This window comes from Rhyacophila brunnea, unplaced genomic scaffold, assembly GCF_057557595.1.
Source record: "Rhyacophila brunnea isolate RB1 unplaced genomic scaffold, BYU_Rbru_1.0 scaffold_88, whole genome shotgun sequence".
Classification (NCBI taxonomy): Eukaryota; Metazoa; Arthropoda; class Insecta; order Trichoptera; family Rhyacophilidae; genus Rhyacophila; species Rhyacophila brunnea.
The window spans coordinates 473,634-490,717 of NW_028233359.1; positions in this window are offsets into that span (position 1 = coordinate 473,634).

Sequence of the window (17,084 nt, forward strand, 5' to 3'; positions counted from 1 at the left end):
GAGACATACAATTATATTAAACGTTGATTTAAAAAATAACTCGATTATACATTTTGACAGCTACGATACATTTGTGATTTAGGTTAGGGCAGGTTATCTTGTAATTCATTTTGACTATAATTAGTCATTTAAGTGAAAGTGGTTTTACTGTGTTAACCATAATGTTTCTTTCAGTATCTTTTAGCGGACCTCTCTAATATAAAACCTGAGATGGATGATCAACTATCCGTCATCAAGCGCGAGATTATTGAAGATGTAATAGACCCATTATGTGATGTTGAAGATCCTAAGCCGGGTTGTTCTTATTCAGATTACAGGCCAATACATCAGGTTCGTTCAATTGTATAATGTGTAATTTTTTTCCCTCGATGCAGTCTTATATCGAAGGTTGGAATTAGCAATACATGTTTTAATCTTAGAGCCGTTTCACACGCGACACCATTGTCTCGAGACGCTGCATGAATGGGCACGTTAAGACGGAGAAACAAGTATGTGGCGTTCATATATATGTAGAGAAAACGATCATGCGGTGCCAATCCGTTGACATCTTCCCAATTAACGAGGGTGACGTGTTTAGATTTATTTTAAAAAAAAATAAGAATACCCGCTCTTATGCGCTACACAGGAGCGACTTGCCTGCTCGGTTTTCCCTGTGTAAAAAAAAAAAACGGAACGCTCGCATGGCCACACGGCAAAAGTAAAACTGCGCAAAGTCGTCGTCGTGAAAACACTGGTCTTCGAAATCGCAGCAATGTCATCAAAGTGACGATTTGTTTTTGTCACAAGCGTTTTCTTTTGCTTATTGGTTAATAAAAGAGACATAAATCCTCCAGATCCAAGTGAACCAAACAATGTCTTTGGAGTAGAAACATACACTCGCATATAAATCAGCATTTTTTGCTTAAATATAATATATACTAGTGGCGAAGGGTGGAGGTACGCTGTTAAGATCCGCCATAAATGGTGCACACTAAACTTTGTCAGTCACACGTGTTTGTTTTCATTGAAATAAGACTCCAATTTACAGATGGTGTTGGTTAGTTTTTAAAATTCAATTTATCCCTACGAAACCAAGCCATAATAGATAATAGTCATAATATGAATATTTTATAGATATAATATTTTTTTTATCTATTGTGATTTTGTTTAGGCAGAGTTTAATGAATTTAAAAAACGTACCAACAATAATATGTGGAATATTATGAATTCTTAATCCAACGAAAACAAATAAGTATGAATGAGAAAAGACCGTACCCTTCGACCAACTGATCGTGGAAACTTGAAAACTCGGTTTGCGCAGTTAAAATATCAAGCAAATAGAATTTTACGCAGGCCGCACTTTTTGGTTTGCGCAGTGTACAGTTTTCGCAGTGTGCAGTACGCAAACCGGTTTGCGCAGCAACACCGTAGTGAAGCATGAGCGTGTGGCCGGCCTTTTTGGACCGCATAATATGTCCCAAGAATTTTTTTAAAGGGCTGTATTGACTTTGTCAAGGGCCACTTTCATAATATTTTACCTGACAATGGAGGACGGGTATCTTTCCGGAAGCATGGAAGATGTCGAAGGTTACTCCAATTCATAAGGGTGGTACGGAGTCATCAGTGGAAAACTATAGGCCGGTAGCCATTCTCTATGCACCAGCAAAAGTTCTTGAGATGGTCATGCACAGCATGATTTCTCCGAGGATTGAGTCATTTCATTGCTGACTCAAGTATTAATCTTTAGATGGCGCTGGTCATCTATAATGAATGAGCAGCATGAATTTAGAGCAGGCCGTTAAATGATTTCTCTCGTTATTCGGGAGTTATTTTAGGAATCGTCAACAATACGTGTCGTAAACCCTCTATCAGTCACAGACGCTTAAAACATTTTCTGGTGTGCCTCAGGGCTCAAAGTTGGGTCCATTGCTGTACACGTTTTTTATAAATGACATAGCATTGGTAATTCAAAATGCTATGTTTATGTTGTTTGCTGATGACTTGAAACTCTTCATGAAAGTTGTCACCTTGGACGATTTTCGTCAACTCCAACTTGATATAGATAATATATTAGATTGGAGATGGTTTACTAAAGCCTCGCGAGTGTTGTTGTTCCAGTATTTGTGCATGGCAGAGTTTTTTCGGAAATATCATCTGTAAGGGATCTTGGCATTACATTTGACAATAAACTTACGTTTAGTGGTCATATGGATACCATTTGTGAAAAGGCGCTAAAACTGTTCTTTGTCTTGCGTACTTCCTGGGTCTTTTCCGATGTTATGGTACTAAAAATTCTCTATAGTAGAAGCAGACTTGAGAGTGGGTCTATCGTTTGGGCCGCGCATCAGGTGTACGTACAGCTTTATGGTGGAGAGGGTCTAGAAGAAAAATTTTAGACTACTTTACTTTCGGGCTGTATGGATATTATCCGTAAGTCTATCCGACTGACTTTCTCTTAGGAATGCTTTCATACTGTAACTTAAAATTTAGAAGGGTTCTTTAATTAGCTACATATTTTTTCTGACATATACGCAGCGTAAATGAAAACTCTGCCATTCTTGACGGTGTTAGCTTGTGTGTCTCTGATGATTATCTTCGGAGTCGAGGGCATCCGTTGTTTGTTCTCCCAAGTTTCAGAACTAACCCGTCTTTAGTAATGCCAATTGAGACGGCAATAATCATGTTTAATGATATCGCTTCGGATATTGATATATTCCACTTACGTGTGAGTGAATTTTGGTGGACGTTGTAATATCAATTTTTAAGATAGTGTCTATCGATAGTTCACTCTGTGTGCTTCCATCTACTTTTATATTTTTGTTATTTTATTTCTTTTTTTATTACTCATTATATTTTTAACTCACATTGTTCTGTATTTTCATTTGTAACACTTATTTTATTTCAATCATGAACGTTTTAAATTTAAAATTTGTTATGTTTTTTATATGTAAAATAAATAAATTTGAATTTTTATTAATTGTGCAGTGTTTAGACTATTCAGAGAGAAACACCAGTGTCCAGATACTAGTGTCTCGTGTGAAACGGCTCTTACTTCTTAATGAAGTCATTTTAAAATACGTGCGAGAACTCGTTTTATTTATGGGCTGTGGAGTAGTAATACATGTTATTAGAATAGGTTCGTTCAATTTTTTTATAAAGGTTGTTTTTTTTAGCCCGATAGAACTTTAAATAAATGAATTGTAAAAATATAACATTAGTTAATTTTGATAGTTTTTTTAATTCTAAATACACGTGCATGGCATTTACATTTTTAAATGGTTTAGGGCATATTGCCACCATATCTATTCTCATCGAAGCATATACTGGTCACCTAATTTAGAACACTTTTTTCGTGCACTGCCAGTTGTATAACACGAATAATGTTGGCTTTCAATGCGCCAATTATTGGTTAACTATCGGCATCAGCCAGTGAATTCACAAATCCCCACAGAAAATATCGCATGACTTTAGAAATCAAATAACAGGTCCTTTTATGGAACAAACTTATCCCTTAAGTTTTATATTCGATGAGTGCTGTTGTGGTATGGCATATTTCGTCCGGATTCTTGTCATTATATTTTCAAAAATATTATTGATCAATGTTCCACAACGCAATCTTCAGCCTAATTTTGAAAAAAATATTGTCCGATAATGCAATCAAAGGACTTGTAAGGATTGGTCTCAAGCTATATGCAGCATATTTCCATACTAACAAACCCGTTAAGCTACAATGAGCTAAATCACTAAAGAGCAATTTTGCGAGAAAATGCAATTATAGGTTGCGCGAATCGACAATATTTTTTATAGGTAGATTTGGTAAAATTGTCAACATGATTCTATTCGTGTTGCTTTGCTAGACTAAACCAATCATTAATGTCATAAGGTCAATGGGTGTCACACATCACACAACGATTTGACAGTTAACTCTTTTGTAAGTTCTATCTTAGCAAAAAAAAAGACCTAGCATTTACAACTGTTAAAACAAAAATTATTTTTATTTGCTTTAATATTGTTGAATTAAATATACCAACCCTATTCTTTTTGTAGATATCTTCCCAGCAATGTTTCACACATTATAATCCATTGGACGTAGCTAGAAATGATACAGTTGACAATAACCTGACCTATAACAACATAACAGATTCAACCAATAAAATGGAAATGATACAGCATTCAGAGATAACTATAGATGTTCAAAACGTAAAACAGGAAGTTTCGAAATTATACTTGCCAAAGGTGGTTCGAATTGTGTTGAGAAGAGTTACATATTTTCCACGTAACTTTATTTGCAATAATTGCTATGGAGTGTTTGAATCTGTAAATCATCTAAATAATAGTCACAACATTTCATGCTCGAAGTCTCAGCATCCTAAGTTGTATAAAACACATATTGGTAAAAAACCACATCAGTGTGATGTGTGTTTTAAAAATTTTCTGCAAATTGGTAACCTTAAAGTACATAAAATGACACACACCGATGAAAAACCATATCAATGCGATGTGTGTTTTAAAAAGTTCAACGCAAATAGTAAACTGAAAAGACATAAAATTATGCATACTGGTGAAAAACCACATCAATGCGATGTTTGTTTAAAGAATTTCCAGCGTATTGATCATCTCAAAAAACATAAAATCAAGCATTTTGGTAAACAACCACATCAGTGTGATGTGTGTTTTAAATTTTTTCTGCAATTTGGTAACCTTAAAATACATAAAATGACACACACCGAGGAAAAACCATATAAATGCAATGTGTGTTTTAAAAAATTCAACGGAAATAGTAAACTAAAAAGACATAAAATTATGCACACTGGTGAAAAACCACATCAATGCGATGTATGTTTAAAGAATTTCCAGGAGATTGGTTATCTCAAAATACATAAAATGACACACACTGGTGAAAAACCACATCAATGCGATGTTTGTTTAAAGAATTTTAGGCAAATTGGTGATCTCAAAAAACATAAAATGACACATACTGGTGAAAAACCACATCAATGTGATGTATGTTTTAAAAAATTCTCTCGAATTGCCCACCTTAAAAATCATAAATTTACACATACTGGTAATAAACCTCATCAATGCGATGTGTGCTTTAAAAATTTCAACGTGAATGAATTAAAAATACATAAAATGACACATACTGGTGAAAAACCATATCAATGCGATGTGTGTTTTAAAAAATTTGTCTCAAATAGTTATCTCAAAAAACATAAAATGACACACACTAGTGAAAAACCACATCAATGTCATGTATGTTCTAAACAATTCTCTCAAATTTCTTGTCTTAAAGGTCATATAATGACTCATACTGGTGAAAAACCATATCAATGCGATGTGTTCCAAAAATTTTGTCTCAATTAGAATTCTCAAAATACATAAAATGATACATACTGGTGATAAACCACATCAATGTCATGTATGTTCTCAACAATTCTCTCGAATTTCTCATCTTAATGGTCATATAATGACTCATAGTGGTGAAAAACCACATCAATGCGATGTGTGCCTTAAAAAATTTTCTCGAATTTCTCATCTTAAAGGTCATATAATGACACATACTGGTGAAAAACCACACCAGTGCGATGTGTGCTCTAAACAATTCTCTCAAATTGCTAATCTCAAAAACCATAAATTGCGATGTGTTTTAAAAAACAATGGAAATTGATTTTCATCCTAAATATCCTAATAGTCTGAAATACTTACTGGTTCTGGAACATTATTCGATTTTTATTATATTCGTAATGCAACTAATTGCAATACTGAAGCGTTAAACTTGTATGTGTCAATATTTAAATTAGTATTCCTGATATATTATTAGTCACTAAATATTGTAATGATTAATTGTTCTTCACCATTTTATTTGTTTTTCATTATTACTGAATAAATAAAGCGTTTGTCCCAAACTAAACTGAACATCTTACATGTAAAAATGCTACAACCCAATTAATAATCTGCAACTAATTATCAAAATGTATGGAAGTGTGAAAGAGTGGTAGATGATTTGCTATTTAGTAGGTAGTAAAAATAAAATTTGAGACTAGTGTTATGACAAAATGCGGTATGTTATAAGCAAGCGGGCTTCTTTCCATTATTTACAAATTTAGATTTACATATAAAGATATTTACACAATTTTGTTTGAGTGTTTTTGGTTTCTAGATTATAACTTACTATTACATTAATGTAGTAGAAAATGTTCGGTGGATGTACGTGGCGCCAGGGGAGGCCTTTATCCAGCAATTGATTGACCCAGGCTATTGATGATGACGATGATATTAATAGAGTGTACTAAGCTAGTTTTACGATTGTTTAAATTAAAAATAATAAAATAATCAAAAAGAGAAAAAATCCGTTCTGTTTTTAACCCACTTATTTATAATAACTTATGTATGGCAAGGTATCTTTTGGTCCAACCACTATGTAACAGAGGCAAAGAATGGAGGAAGGTTGTTAAGATTTCTCATAAATATGGCACACTAAAATTTGTCAGTCAACTTCATTTATTTTCATTTAAATAATAGTACAATTCGCAGATTAAGCCGGTTAATTTTTTAAATTCAATTAAACTCTGCCTCACTAAACCAACAATTTAGATGTAGCGTATGGGCCATCCAACTAAAATAGTTTACACTATTTCATTCATACTTATTTGTTTTTATTGAATTAAGAATACTTGTTATTACGGAAGGTGTTTAAATAACTAAGCCCTGCCTATTTCTAACCATAATTATTGATAACAAATAATGTTCAATCTATAAAACATTTAAAATTATGTAAGTATGGTTTAATGTCATAATTTTCAATATTTTATAGATAAACAAATATTTTTAGACTGTTATCTACTATGCATAATTTAAAGCACCATCTACACGTAGTTATATTAGTTCAAAGAAAACAAATAAGTACGTATTTTTTTTTATGTCGGACCTTAACAGCCTACCTCCACTCTTTGCCACTGCTATGTAACTATGATTACTCCGAACTATAGTGCTGACGATGCGAAAGAAATTTTTTAGTGTCAAACAAATTTTACATTCTGAAGAACTCTCATTTCCCATGATAGTGAAAATAATTGTATCTATCTTGAAGTAATTCTAATGTGTGCCTTTTTCTGATGTTTTTGCGAGAGATTGCGATAAAATTGCTATACATTGAAAAAAGTAAACCAAGTTGAATTTATCTTTATTATCTTTATAATAAAAATGTTATTCATCAATGACATCGCATTAGTGGCGAAATGTAGATTTAATAATACTGTTATATTGAGCAGTCATATTCTGGAGTTGGTTTATACCTGTAATATGAAAAGCTATATACCTATCATCCTGTTAGCTTCTACCACTATTTCAGTACCCAGATTTTCAATGCTACATACATCCACCAAAGTTTATGAGTATATCAAGAGAGCTAGTTGTGGGCCCCTGTGGTTGTTTTAGTGCCCGATTGGGGCGGGGCCACTGTTCTATGTCAATTTTAGTAAAATTCTCAGAAGAGCAATTTGAAAGTTCACAATGAAATATTTGCACAACCAATATACATATATATTATAAACTGTGTTCAGCATATAAAATAATAACTTACTTATTTTCGAAATCATCGACAAAACCACTTATGTTTTTCTATTTTGACTAATAGGTTAAAAAGAGTTCTGGAAATAGAACAAAATGGCATTAAAAAGTAATTTTGCCTAAAAAAGTGATATAGAATAACTTAGAAATCAGGCAGCATGATTGTTCACTCGTCGACCGACATATTGTTTCATATAACCTACTCTTGTCTGCTTCCGTATCCATTGTTTAATTTGTGATTTTATTATTTTATGCCCAACATGCACATTCCATGCCACGTTGCGCTAACCTTATTGTTTTAAATTTATCTTCCATGCTTAACCCGCATACGTGAACACTGGTATCACACATTAGTAGCAAATATTACGCATTTTTGACGATTATATTATAGGTACACAGGCGCGCTAGTATACATAGAGCGCTGTATTGCCATCCTTGTGTGACCTTCTGCACGAGGTGTGGGAAAGGAAGCAGTGCCCCAAAGCCTAAAGAGATGGTACCGTTGTTACTCTGCACAAAAAGGGTAACCCACAAGACTGTTACAATTACAGAGGAATCACTCTCCTCAGCGTTCCCGGGAAGGTGTTGGCGCAGATTCTCCTGTACAGAATTAGAAGTCCCATGCTGGACGTTTTGCGTGCGCAGCATAGTGGATTTGTCCCGGGGAAGTCCTGCTCAGAGCATATTTCAACTCTCCGATGCCTCCTGCAACAGTGCCAAGAGATGAATATACCTGTCGCCTGCAGTTTCGTGGACTATGAAAAAGGTCCATTTACCTGGAACACCCAATGTTAAAACTCCAACTTTTTTTGCGTGCATTTGTTTGTGCATCGTTAGTGCACGTTTGTGCACGATGTTTTTTCGTTTGTGCACCTACAATAACCGAAAAATTCCAGTTTCAAATTGGGTGTTCCAGCTAAACGTTGGGTCACCCAATGTTGAAATTTCAACTTTTTTCGAGTGCATTCGTTTGTGCATCGTTAGTGCACGTTTGTGCACACGTTTTTTTTGTTTGTGCACGCACATTAAGGGGGTTATTCGCATTTCAATTTGGGTGACCCAGCTAAATGCTGGATACTTGTGTCATTAAACATGTGTTTTTCCTTAAATTTAAATTGTAAACACTTGTGCGTTGGTAGTGAACGTTAGTGCACGATTTTGTTTTTCTTTTTCACCTATATTCAGCGCGCTATTTAATTTTAAAGTTTGTATGCATATGTAAAGATATATGTAATGTAATGTAATAATCATATGTAATGTAATAATCATAATAGATATATAATAATAGATATATAATCATAATAGATATATAATCATATCAGATATATGTAATGTAATAATCATATGTAAAGATATATGTAAAGATATATGATATATTCAACCATATGTAAAGATATAAAATGGTGAAAAACCTTTTAAATAAATTGACAACTTATACGGAGGCTCGGCACAAAATTATCTTAACGCTCATAAAACGAAACAGGAGAAAAACCATTTGCGTGTGATGGATTTTATTTTGAAAGTAGTACCTAAACAAATATGTCATTTAAAAACTCATAATCGTGATGAGTTTAAATATAAATGTAAACAGATATGTAAGTAGGTACGTTGTTTAAGAACTAATAAACACACACATTCAAAAGAAAACCATTTGCGCGAAACAATTGTCGAAGCCGTCAGAGGCAATAACTTTTTAAAGAACCTACAAAACTTTATTTGATATCAATTCTGAATAGCATAATATGAAGTGACTAACACTTCTCTCCTAACATAACACCTACCAGAACTACAAGCATACGTTGCACCACCTGGAGAAAGAGAGATAAAGAAGATGCAAATATTATTACGAAGAGTTAAGTGCCTGCAAGTTAACCCCTTTATATAAAAAAAATATAAATGTCATTCCAATATTATCTTTTGAAGAAAATATCGTTGGATAAAAACATATTGCATTTTTCAAAAGTATGCATACCTAATTGTATTCTAATAACTTAACGGTATTTATTTTTATTACAGATCATTTTAAAAAACAGTAGGTAAGTATAATTATATAATTTACTGAATTTTTCCTTATGGAACTGACATTGATCCATTCAAAATCATAAATAAATAGATAAATGTTAGGAAAGTTGAATGATTTTGTAATTTTAACACTTTTGTGTAATCAAATTGTAAATTTTGAAGTAGTCTATTATAAACCGACATATTTAGTGAGCCTTACACCGTTTTGGCTATTTTGATGAGACTCTTTTGACTGGATGTTCCAAACGGATGCGGTCGTTTTTGTTTAGGACATTTTGACGGGGTACTTAGTGAAAATGGAAAAATGCGAAGTTTTCGCGTAATTTAAATGGAAAGACATAAAAAATTTCATGAAAAATCATGTAATTAAATTACTCAAAGGTGTGCATTTAAAAAATGTGGAAAAAAAATGTTTGGTTTTAAAACTTGACGGCCACTCAAAATCTAATTACTAGTTTAATATAAGAGATAAAAAATTTTAAAATCGTGTTCAAAGATAACATAAATATACCTAATCAGATGCATTTAACAAAAAAAATTTAAAGCTAATTTATTGGTTCAAGTATCAAGTCATTAGAGACCAAACGTTTAGCTGGAACACCCAATTTGAAATTGGAATTTTTCTGTTATTATATGTGCACAAACGAAAAAAAATCGTGCACAAACGTGCACTAACGATGCACAAACAAATGCACCTAAAAATGTTGGAGTTTTAACATTGGGTGATCCAGGTAAATGGACCTTTCAAATACACTATATGACGATCGGTCACATAATATGTCGAAAAACCCGTTTCTTATGTTGGCGTCCTGTGTCATAGAGTGTAAATACGATGTCATAGACTGTCACATATATGTCAAACGATCTATGACGGCCTTCTATGTCATAGATTTTCGGCTCAGTGTAAACACCTCGGTAATTTTGTGTGACACTAGTTTATGTCTGTGACATCTATGCCGAACATGTTGTCATATATTATTGTTTATGGTGCATAGATCGCGCGGGAAGTGTTTTTCTGTCTTTGATTTCAAACGCCATCTCAACAATCTTGACTACTAAACGAAACAATACCTAGTAAAAAATGGACAGAAGAAGTCGCAAAATCGTGTTGGAGTGGACGGATGAAATAATCATTAATTTAATCGGATTGGTAGAAGGTAATCCACTATTGTAGGACTGTACACTGACTGATTATAAAAACAGGGTCCAAATCGTACAAGATTTGGGCCTTGAAAGCAGTTCTCAGTACTCGGTGGATGATGCCACGCGTAAATGGCAGAGTTTGCGGTGCCAATACAAAGACTATAAAAATAAGGAAAAGGCGACAAAGAGTGGCTAAGGGACCAGCGACAGGTACCACGTGAGATGAAAGTTTTTCGGCCTCCTGAAGTTCCTTGGCTGCGACTCGATAGCTGTCGTCACTACTTCAAATTTAGCAAGTATCGCAACGATTTTTATTAGACATTCCACATCGAGTTAAGTGTTTCTCTAGCGGCTAGCTATTCCAATTCAGATAACGAGCTCTCTTTGCAAAGTATTTATAGTATATTATTATTATTATGAAATGTATAAAGGTACCTAGGTACCTATCCACACAAGTATAGACAGCCTTGAGGTACGTTCCTTCCTGAAACTTGGTATTATATTAGGCAGTTGCTCTGTGAAATTAAACACAATATTATCCTATGACCATTCAGTCTCAGTTCTCTTTTCAATTGATGACTTGTTTAGGCTATTAAGCTAGGTAAAGGTACTCTACTCCATATCGTTGTGATCTCAATTCTTGATTCCTGATGTTTTTTTCGTGTGTATCTTTAACAACAATGAATCGAAATCTTCCAGCGACAAGCGTACGAAATTTTTATACATTGCCGTATCCTCAGCTCTTAGCTCTCTTATTAAATTACTGTAGCATCCGAGAGTTTCCCGTCTTGCAATCCACTCACAAACCCAAACTCGTCTGCGTCTTGGTTTTTTATTGTCTACCAACAATAAATATGCCACGATTGCCGCGGCAGTAGCTCCATCCGCCGGCATTATAATATGATATGAACAGGAACCAAATAGATAAATAAATTTAAAATCTCACTAACAAGCCTAGGTAGGTAGGTACTGATTTATTTCGTTTTATAATTATTATCTGTTTGACGTTTATGAAGGCGTACCAACCATAAAGTTTGTCAAGCGTCATGTTGGTAGTATTTATCAGTGGCAAATATGTGACACAATAGATTTTACGGCATCGTGTGTAAACGGATTGGCACATACGGGTGTCATAGAATCTATGCCCACGCTTTTGTCATAGATTTTTTTGACATATATTGGCTCATGTGTAAACGGAATGGCATAGATATGATCATAGACACTAAAACGCTCTTGTCACATATGTGCCCAATCGTCATATAGTCTATTTGAACCTTAAGGAAAACAAACAGTTACATATTGATTACAGAAATTTATAATATAATAATAAAAAGTTAATGCAACCAGCAAAGTTTCCATATATACATTATAATATAGTTAAGCCTAAGAAGATAGAGAGTTAAATAACATAAATATAAAGAAATTACATGAGAAGATTACTTAAGAAAAAATGAGAAAAATGAGGAAGAATAATAAATAATTAGATAATATCGTCGTCATACGAGAGAAAGTGACCAAGTGCATTTTTTACGAAATTGGTTTTTTTGACTATTTGACATCTTACTAACATAATGGTTGTCTGGAAAAAATTACCAACTGAATTTCACCCTGGAAGCATACTATCTCGAATTTATCAAAATGACTATCTGCATTGAAACACATTTTGTTGCCAAGCAAAATTGACTATTGGACACATAGTCATTTCTCTTTGTAATCTTTTACAATAAAAAATGACCAAGTGACAGTTGGGCAGTTTTTCTTGTAGTAGTTATTCTCAACGCCACGAAGTTAGTCATATATTTCTTACGAAACGTTTGACTTTGAAACGAGTGAGCCGTATGCAGTGAATGAGTTAAGAACCAAATGCCGCCTATTCGACGCTTGTATTCTGATGGTGCTGCTTTACGGTAGCGAATCATGACACCTTACGAAGGCTTAGAGCAACCTTATACTGAACTTCGAAAAAAGATATTTGTGACGGATACTGGGTGTTCGGTGGGTATGACTTTATGAGCAACGAGTAGATTAAAGAACGCACCAAGCAGCCTCTCTTCAGAGAGTGAAGAGGCGACGTTGGACCAGAATGTCAACCTGGCTTGCCTGTTCTTCAAGCGAATCGGATTCCAGCGTCCTGGAAGGCCGCTAAATACTATCTATAAAGTTTATACGGCAAAGCTACGGGATGCTAGTTTGACCTGGAACAATGCAGGAAGACTGGCGAACGACAGAGATTCTTGGAGGCGCCTGGTGTCCATATGCTCTAACTAAAGGGCTGATATGGCCGAAGATCTTAAATTACTTGCTGCCAAAATTATGAAAAATCGGTATGATCATGACAGACCAGGACACATTCTCTATAAGTATTCATATAACGACGACTTTCAAACCCTGTCAGTGTTTGGGCGAAGTCAGCCACCACGTTTTCCCCATTAAAATACTTAGTCAAAGAAGAACTCACTATAACCAGGTTAAAAAAGAGGGATTTAGTAAAGCTGTGTGATACTGGAGCAATTCCTCGTGATTATCATGGATGGTACAGATCACTTGCTGGACATAACATGCCAGACAGGGCACCAGAATCAAACTTGGATTCTGAATCTGAAGCAGAGTAATTTTTTACATTATATCATTTTTTTGTATATTTTTGTGACTGTTGTACTTTTTCATGTAAAGCAACTGGGTATAGTTTCCATCGAAAATTAAAAAAAATGTGTTCTATTTTCGCCATTCTATTCAAAATGCACTAGAAATAAAATCAATTTGAAAGAAAAATACCTATACTTCATTTTTGTTTCACCTTTATTCCAAGAATGAAAAGTGACCATCTGCAATTTTTCCATTAATTCATGGGTGGTAAAACTGACCAACTTCGTTTTGTATTTTTAAAAGCTAGAACAAAAATGATTTTTTATAATATTATAATTTCATTTTGAAAGTAAATATCATATCTACACCCACAAAAATAATCAGAAATGTGAATGCAATATAAGGATTTTTTAGATAGATTACAAATGTTAAAATGGCTCTCCTGAACAATATACTATTTTACACTTGGTCACTTTCTCTTGTATGACGACGATATACAAAAGATAAAAAGAAAAATAAAAAAGTAACATAAAAAATAAAAGAATTAATATATATGTATAAGTAAATACATTATATATCTATTTATGCAAAATTTTTGAGATAGCATGTTTAAATAAAACAGGTGAATTATTAAAAGGGTCAACGGTGGAGAAATACAAATTATAATTTAAACAAGAGCGCCGAATAAAGGAGTTTTGTGCATAATTAGAACCGCTACGACTGATATGGTACAAAGTCTGGTTTCGTGTAAATCTTGATGGACAATGGAAACCCACCCTTTCGAGTAGGTTTGGCGAGTCAACAAAACCATTGATAATTTTAAAAAGAAAATATTGATCAGATATAGAACGTCGACTTTCCAAAGATGGTACCATAAAAGTTGCAGCTTTAGAATTGACTCTCTGAGGCAGAAGTTGATGAAGCACTAAAAAGAATTGCGTTTTATTAAATTAACCAATAATATAAATAGGAATATTATATAATTAATTTTTAGGTAGGTACATTATCAAGAGTAACACTGACCCACCTTATTAGGTTTTTTTTTTCTAGATGCCTTTATGGTCACCTAGCATTTACTATCGAGGTTTCTTAAGGACTCTGGCACGCAAACTTGATGCTAGTCAAATAAAAAAGTTCCGGCTGAGAGAACATGCCTTTAGTGAAGCCGTGCGGTAAGCTCTGCAAAATTCGTATCGCTAGTGCACGCTGAACCGTATTGAATATTTTTGCTATGTTTTTCCGTTTGGCAGATTCATACCATATGCTGGCCGCATACGTGATCATAGGCTCAATAGCACAAGTGTAGAGAATTTTAAGTGCTTCAGAAGATACACCCCATGTGGGTTTGGCCATTCTTGCTAGTTTGAGCGCAGTCACTGCTGCTCTTTTGCAGATCCTGTCCGCGTGCTTCGAACAATTTAGTTTGTCTTCGATTACTACCCCTAAAAGTTGAAAATCCCTAGAAAAAGATAGAAGTTGCCCATTCACCACCAGCGAAGGCGGAAAGACGCGCCTCCTAGTAAAGAATAAGGCCTTCGTTTTCTCCGTGGAGAAAGAAGGTTTGACCTTCCTTCCCCAGGCCTCGACGCCCTCCAACACACTGTTAGTAATGGTTTCTAGAGAACCAAGTTCTTTGGATTCCACAATCAGCAATACATCATCAGCAAAGACCTGTGCATTGTACACCTTCAGGAAACGGCATAGAGAGAAGATCGTCGAGAACTATATTCCACAGGACAGGGCCGCAAGACGAACGTTGTATGCATTTCTTTGATGTCCCTTTGGTAGCAGGTGCTCCAGCATATTCAACGAAAACTTCTCGGTCAGATAGATAGTTTTTGATGAGCCTGAAAATGTTAGCCGGACAATTTTTAGATTTCAACTGTTGAAGAAGATATGGCCACCATGCGTTATCAAACGCGCCTTTGATATCAAGTGATACCGCCACTACGAGCTGACCATCGCATTTAGTCCCCTTGAGTCTATTAATTGCTGCATGAAGCGCGTTTTAAGTAATCTTTTGAGGAGTGAAACCGTATTGAGCTAAACGCTGAGCAGGTGTTTAGTCTGAAGTTTCCAGGAATCTCGATTAATAAATAATTTTTCGAGTACTTTGCCGAACACGGGCAGCAATTCGATGGGCCGATGTGACGAGACGATAGCGTAGTCGTCCCCGGTTTGGGTATAACCACCACTCTAGCTAGGTACCTTCCATATTTTTGGAAAATGACCAATTCGCAAACAAGCATTATAAAGAGCGACAACTATGTCAGGAACAGTTAAGAATGAATTGAGACAGATATCCGCCGTGAAGCTGTCGTGTCAAGGAGCTTTAGCTGGATTGAACAACCTCATTGTTTTTTCGACCTCCTCGAGAGTGAAGTTTTCGTTGTCATCTTTATTTGAAGGAATCGAGGCGGCATTTCGGATCAATGTCTGTTGCTCCGTTTCGGAAAAAAACGATTAAAACCAAATAAGTTTCCGATTGTCTTTATTTATATATTAAATATAATAAATACACATTGTCACTAAATACAGTTTTTAGTCAAGCTATCGTCATACTCAGCAGGTTGGTTCCTTCCACTTTTCAAAGGACTAAAAATCATTCTCATTCAAAACAAAATTTCCGTCGGCTGACATTTTATTTAGACAGAACCAAGTCCAATCTCTGTGGACATAACTATTATTACCATAACAAAACAAACTATTAATCATTAACAGGAGAATGCACAGAACATGAAATAACACCTATTTCCAGGCATAAACGAAAATACGATGACAGTTGTATACTTTTTTTATGTAATTAGTGACGTCACACGTATTGCGATTCAATTAAGGAGATGTCTTTACCTACCAGCGCATCTATTCTATACACAAGACTGTATCGGCAACTATCGAGGGTAGTTTTTCATTTTTTTTATCGAAGTATTAGCACTCATTGTAGCAATTACAAGAAATTGGATGTAATTGTTACAATACGTACTATGTTTTAACGGCACCTCTCCGTATTCAATTTTATAGTGGGATAGACAGTTTTAACTGTTTAGAAGGCTAACTTATTGTAATTGTTACAAAACGTGCTAATACTTCGATATGAAAATGAAAAATTACCTTCAATAGCAATCTTGTGTACAGAATAGATGTGCAAAGGCACCTAGCGCAAAAATACGACGCTTGCACACATTTATATTTTTATAAAAATCGATGTTTTTTTTTTACATATAAAAAATACTAAAACTATGCATTTGCCAAAAATCTCTTAAGTGCAACATAGAAAACATAATAAACTAAATTTTAATAATACCTAAATATGACCAACCTAATTATAAGACGGAGTCCTTTGACAAATTGACATTTTATTACAATTGTAAGTTTACTTTAGAATTAAAAAATAAAAAAAATATTTTTCAATGTTTACAGATGCATTTAAACACACAGTTATACATTACAGTTAAAATTGTAAATTATCAAAAAAAATGTCTATCGCCTTAAACCCCGTGAAACCAAACCATAACAGAATATACTTATCTCTCTCTTATATCTACTCAAAAAATACTCATCCATCTATAAAATATCTAAAATTATGCCATTTAATCATACATAGAATAATATTTTTATCGATTATAGTTTGGTTTGGGCACGGCATAAAAATTAAAAAAAAAATTTACAAACATGTGTAATATTTAATTCAACGAAAACAAATAAATAGAATGAAAAAGTGTGCACAATATTGTCGGATCGCCCAAACAAAACTATTTGCATCGGCTTATAACGTCGTAGGTCCA